This window comes from Gossypium raimondii, chromosome 12, assembly GCF_025698545.1.
Source record: "Gossypium raimondii isolate GPD5lz chromosome 12, ASM2569854v1, whole genome shotgun sequence".
Classification (NCBI taxonomy): Eukaryota; Viridiplantae; Streptophyta; class Magnoliopsida; order Malvales; family Malvaceae; genus Gossypium; species Gossypium raimondii.
The window spans coordinates 16,494,810-16,500,723 of NC_068576.1; the positions used below are offsets into that span (position 1 = coordinate 16,494,810).

At 31.0% G+C, this 5,914-nt stretch overlaps 1 long non-coding RNA gene across 2 annotated transcripts; it reads left to right on the top strand.

Annotated features, from left to right (window-relative positions):
- Positions 1–976: 976 nt before the first annotated feature.
- Positions 977–1,704, top strand: LOC105763429 (uncharacterized). 2 transcript variants are annotated; one of them, XR_001124210.2, is made up of 4 exons: positions 977–1,199; positions 1,310–1,359; positions 1,482–1,506; positions 1,665–1,692. It is a non-coding gene; the product is annotated as an uncharacterized LOC105763429 (long non-coding RNA). The 2 variants fall into 2 exon arrangements; XR_008191663.1 differs by lacking the exon at positions 1,310–1,359 and having other exon boundaries at positions 1,665–1,704.
- Positions 1,705–5,914: the final 4,210 nt, after the last annotated feature.

A 5,914-nucleotide genomic window follows, 5' to 3' on the forward strand; every position in this document is an offset into this window, starting at 1 on the left:
GATAGGTAACTAATTTATTTTGGATAGGACCAAATTATAACAAATAAAATGAAATACAAAAACTAAAATCATTTTACATCAAACATCTAGCAAAATAGTTATATTTTAGTTAGGAAGAAATATCTCTAATAAAATGGAGATTAGATCGAAAATGAATAATATAAAATCATGATTAACGTCTCAATCTTTAATAGAAATTTGATATGTGAGAGATTAATTGCTTACATTAGATAAATCAGATTTATTAATTAATTACAACCATTTAATATTTTTTTCTTATTAAAATATATGATATTTATTTTGAGAGTAAAAATTTAATTTATGAAAAAATAATAAATATTTTATAAAATTAGTTGACTAATAATTTTTAACAGACAAAATAAAAATTTTTAGTAGAACAAAACAACGTCGTTTTGTTCAAAATGAAATAATTTTTTGCGGCGTTTTCAAAAATCATTTTACTTTAATAAATGGCGCCATTTTACCCCAAATTTTCCCCCGTGAAATCCCTAATCTTACTATCCCTCTTGTCCTTTCCCCTCTCCCTTTCTCTTTCCTCTTCACCTAACCCTATCAAAGGAACCCAACTTTCCATCTCGCTACCAGATGATAATGTTTTGAACTCCTTCTTCATCGTTTTCTCTACTTCCCCTTCTTCTTCTGCTCTCCAATGGCTATCACCGCCGCAAACGTTTAACAAAAAAAAATAGCCTTTTATTCATACCCAATGCCAGTGTATCCATGCGCGTTCCATTTTCCCATGTCAAGACACTCCCGCGACGAGAATCCGTTACTCTGCTTTGATCAATGGCCCTCGGAATGCTTTCCTTTTTCTTCAGGTTTCATAGCTACCTGCAATGCTTTCCATTTTCTTCTTCCTAATATCAATATATACTATTTATAAGAAAATATATTTTTATACGCTCCATGTTCTGCAAAACCTTCACTAGTATCTTGAAACAGTTGAATGAATGAAAGAAATGACGCATATAAAGGGAACAAGGTCCCGCATGCTGTTTGTATAAATAAGCACACTTGCAGACATTTATGCATATATATATTCACGTGTTTGTATTTTTCTGCTTTCTTAAAATATGTCTTGGTCTACAAGAGAAAAGGGCATTGGTCCTAAAACTGGAAAGCCATTGCACTACAAGGGTTCCTTTTTCCATCGAGTCATGAAAGGTTCCCTGGCCCAGGTTTGTTGTTTTATCTTACTTCTAATCGGGATTTTCCACTAGCTGTTTCTTGTAGAACAAGGCTTAGAAGTGGAATGTCGTTTAGTCAATTACTATTGTTTATGCTGTAGGAAACAGGGCTGATGGTCACGACTGCTTTTCTTGTGATATAGTTTTTAAGGTTGTATTTACCATGTTGTGAATCCTCAAAATTTTACTGAACTTCGCTGTGTCCAACCCAGTTTTTTTTTGCACATAAATGTTTTTTTTCTTGTGGACTAACATCTTATGTTTGTTGTGTAGGGTGGTGATTTTGGAAGAAGAGATGGTATGCATTCTTGGCAAAGAGGACTTTTATTTTAATTTTTTGTAGCTGTTAATTGATTTTACTTTAGATAAGATCTCTTTAAGGGTTGCCATCTATGTGACTGCTGGTTGAAGTTTCTCTTGAAAAGCACATTGATATTTTAACTGTACTTTTTCAAGGAACTAGTGGGGAAATCATATATGATGGGAAGTTTCTAGGTGAGTGATCTCTTCCCATCTATAGAATTATTTCTACCTGCTTATTTTGAAATTTTATATTATATATGTTAGCTTTTGTAGGTGTCTGTGTGTGTATGATCTTAATGTTTTTTCCCCCCACAATGTTTCAATTTGAGTTTAGAGGAGCAATAATGCTTTGGTATGAACAATATCGATATACTGTCTATTTGTTTGACAGGGTAGCCTGCCAATATATGTCGCAACACGGGGTTTATATGGCTTTAATAAGTAGGTTCTCTGTCTATTTGTTTGTTTATTGTCTATTTGGCTTTAATAAGTAGGTTAATGTGTCTGTCTATTTGTTTACAGCTTAATCTATTTGTTTGTTTATTGTCTATTTGGCTTTAATAAGTAGGTTCTCTGTCCTTGTTGGAAACATATGATATCGTGCTTAGGTAGTTCCTACATTCAAGGACATTATTTTTGCGAGATTGATTTTATCTTAGTGATTTTTCTGTTTGCAGATTCCTGCTCAGGATTTGACAATGAGACGGCTCAGAGGTTATGAAATTAAGGTAGATAGCACTGTAATATTTCCAAACATATATGATGATACTTAACTATTTCTTCAATCATACATGTGATATACCCTTGGACATACCCTTGAGCATGTTCTGTAGTTTTGCTGAGCCCTCCATGTGGATCAATGAAAAATGCTGGTTGCATTGCAAAAGAAACTGGCACTTTTATGTTTGCATTGTGGTTAAGACTTATGTTACTTAGACTCAATGATGACTGTTGGGTGAGGTATATATCTAACACGGGTATGCTCAATTTTATTTATATTTTCCTATACATTTGGAGGATTGCCGCCCAATTCTTATGTCCGAAACATATGTATATATGGATGCCGGACACAGGTACTTCAGAAAATGAAGAGTTGGAGTAACATGGGTATTTGTATCCGAATGTCAATATATATGCTGAATATCATTGAATGAAACAAAGTAAAATATGGTATTTTCTTGCAAATAACCTGGTTTAAGTTGTTTTATGCAGATGTGCTATGTACATGTGCCTTATACACAGTATTTGCACTTAGTTACATACTAGTTCATAGGCTCGAATTAATGGGGTTCTATTTTTTTTTGCTTTACCCTTTCAAGCTGTTTTGGGTTGAAAGGTAACATGATTAATATCTTTTGAGCAGATTATATCAAATATTTTGTGTATTTCTTTTCAAAACAAATAGACAGACCTATTTGTTTGTTTTTTTGTGTATTTCTCATGCTAACAAGCACATTAAGCTGTACAAGGATATGCAATTTTTAGTTATAACATTGGACTAATATTTTCTATTTTTCTTCATCTTGAGTTGATTTGTACATGATTTATTGGAAAAAAAGCTTTATAAATGTTCTTTGCAGGTAAGTCTTTTTGGTGTTCTTAATAGATTTTAGTAGTTAACTGTTGAGTAACTTTGGTGCTATGTTGATGTACCATGATTCATGATAATCACTTAGTTTAGATGCTTTATAAATGTATATATAATTGGAAGAAGGAATTATTTAATGTACATGAAAAGATTTCTCCTTTAAGAATGAAAATGATTACTTATTGTTTGTGGAAGAAGGAATTATTTGGCAAGAAATAAAGAAATAGGACTTTCGAGAGTGCAAAATATCTATGTATATATAATTGGATGTTATTCATGTTTAAATCCAATAATTTCTTCAGAGAAAAGACAGCAACATTAGTCAACTTTATTTACCTAATGTCTTAATGATCTAGAGATGATTTCATATATGACTCTAATCATTGTTTGAAAATGTTTATGTCATGTTTTATATGTACATAGATATTTTCTTTCATCTTTTGAAATTCATTGTGGAAATGCTTAATGATATTGTTTATGTCAAGTTCTGAGGGGAAAATTGATGTTATGAAAAAGATTAAGTTTCCACAGATGGAGTAGAAATCTGCTAGTAAAACTGTTCAACGACAAGCAAAGAGGCGGCACTACCTTGTCCCATAAAAGAAATTTTGGAAAAGGAAAAAAAGGTCAGTCTCTAATATTTTAGCTTTATAGCTTGTATTATATGTTTTCAGCTATGAGCATATAAACTTATGATAGTTTTGCAAATAGTGCTAAAATGTGGTGGATCTGTATCCTGATGCTACTTTATTGTTGGTGGATCTGTAAATTGAAGTGTTTAAATGTTGTAAATTGAAGTGTTTAAGTGCGGGAAAACTGGAAATAGGCATGGCAACATGCAAAACTAAAAAGAGGGAAAACTGGAATTAAACTATCAGTTCTTTGTGATGCTGAAGTTGCTTTAATCATCTTCTCTCCTAGAGGCAAGCTCTTTGAATTTGCAAGCTCTAGGTAAATAATATTTTTCTTTAAACCCTCCTCACTTTTCAATTAATTTGCTGTTCAACACAAATTTTCATACTTAGGGTTGTTTGATTCTGCCATAAAAACTCTCACTTACGCAGATCATTACTCTCCACAGCATTGTTCTTTCATGTGGGGTTTTTCCAAGAACCAAAATTAAACTATATTTTATGACTAATCCTTAATTACTATAACAACTTATAGTAAACTTCCTTGTTGAATTCCATAAAATCACAGGTACAACTCAAATGAGTGTTATTTCTTTCATTTGTTTATGGTTTGTTATGCTTTTGTCTTCGAACTTTAAAACCTTGAAGTTTCAACTTGTTTCTTCCTAGTTAATATAAGTTGCTTTTACATCCTTCACACTACTTTGCCAGCAAATAAATATAGGTTAATGTTGCTAATTTTGAGTGATTTATGCTCTAGACATTTTATAATTAGATAAAGAGTCTGGTATTTTGTTTAATGCAGTTTTCTTTGATACTTTCCTACTGCCTGCTAACATGGTTAATATATTTATTAGCTTCACCGATCTTTTTCTGTGGTTCGGTGTCTAGATGATTTCATTTCTTAACCATGAAACAGGAAGCAATTTTTAAATGTTAACAACAATATAACGGCACAACTTGTAAAGATATAAAAAAAATATTAAATGACATAAAAGAAAATTAATATAAGAATTACCAAATGGAAATATTCTTATTTGAAGGTAAGAGTCACCAGCATGGGGTGGGATATTCTTATTTGTTTGTGTTAGGACATAGATGGATGGTGTCTATTTCAATGTTAAATTTCTCATTTGTTTACTTTATCAGAACTGATGTTACGTACTGGCTGTAACTTGTAACCATTTATTGTGCTGTAGATGGTTTATCTATATGTTCTCAGTTTTGTGCGGATACATGTTTCTTAGATTGTGGCTTATGACAGCTTGGGAGTTATATTTATTACTTACATTATGAAGTTCCCATGTGTTAGTTATCAATTTTAAAACTTCTAAAGTCCATTTTCGATTATTATCTATAATTTGTGTTTGTGAATCATATTTTCCTGGTTAGTCATGCAATTGAATTGTTGACTGTGACACGTTCCATGCATAAATTACGTATTTTCTTAGCATTAGCTGTTAATGTTCCTTGTTAAAAAATTAAATAGTTTAGACAATCATTAGAAAGAATGCCTATTTGTGACACATGGAAGAGCTATGATTGAGATTGTTTGTTAGTATAGTTCAACCTCCAGCTAAAGCTGCACATAATTGTTTGTTATATTTTTTTTGAGCCTTAATGGCTATATATATTTTTTATTTTTAACATCTCTATTGTTTACCAAGTTTGTTGGTTTATCTGATCATTTGGTTTTGCATCCTTTAGATATTGAAGGTGTAGTGGAGGATTCAATCTCTTCAAGCTGGAAAAGCCAAGGCTTAGCAATTTTTCAAGTAGAGTGTTATTTAGTGTTGTATTCCATGGTTGTTTATCTTAGTCGGAACTTGAATTAGGTGTTATTGAAACAGGGTTTTGTAGCTACCTTGTGTACTAGCTTATTTAATTATGATTGTTAATTATTACATGTTTTGTAGTTTCTTTTATATTTGGCCGAGTTAATATAGATCAGATGAGCTGTGAGGTAGATTGCTCATTTATTTAAACATAATATTTTAATTCTAAATTTAAATAGAAAATTTAATTTAATTAATTTTTTTATCCGTAAAATTATATAGTTTAAAGTTTAAAGTTTAAATTTCAAAAATAAAATAAAATAAAATATTTATTATAGAAATAAATATTATTTCATTAATTTTTTTTAAAAGTTATGCTTTTAGTGCCGTTTGTAAAAATGTGTTGCT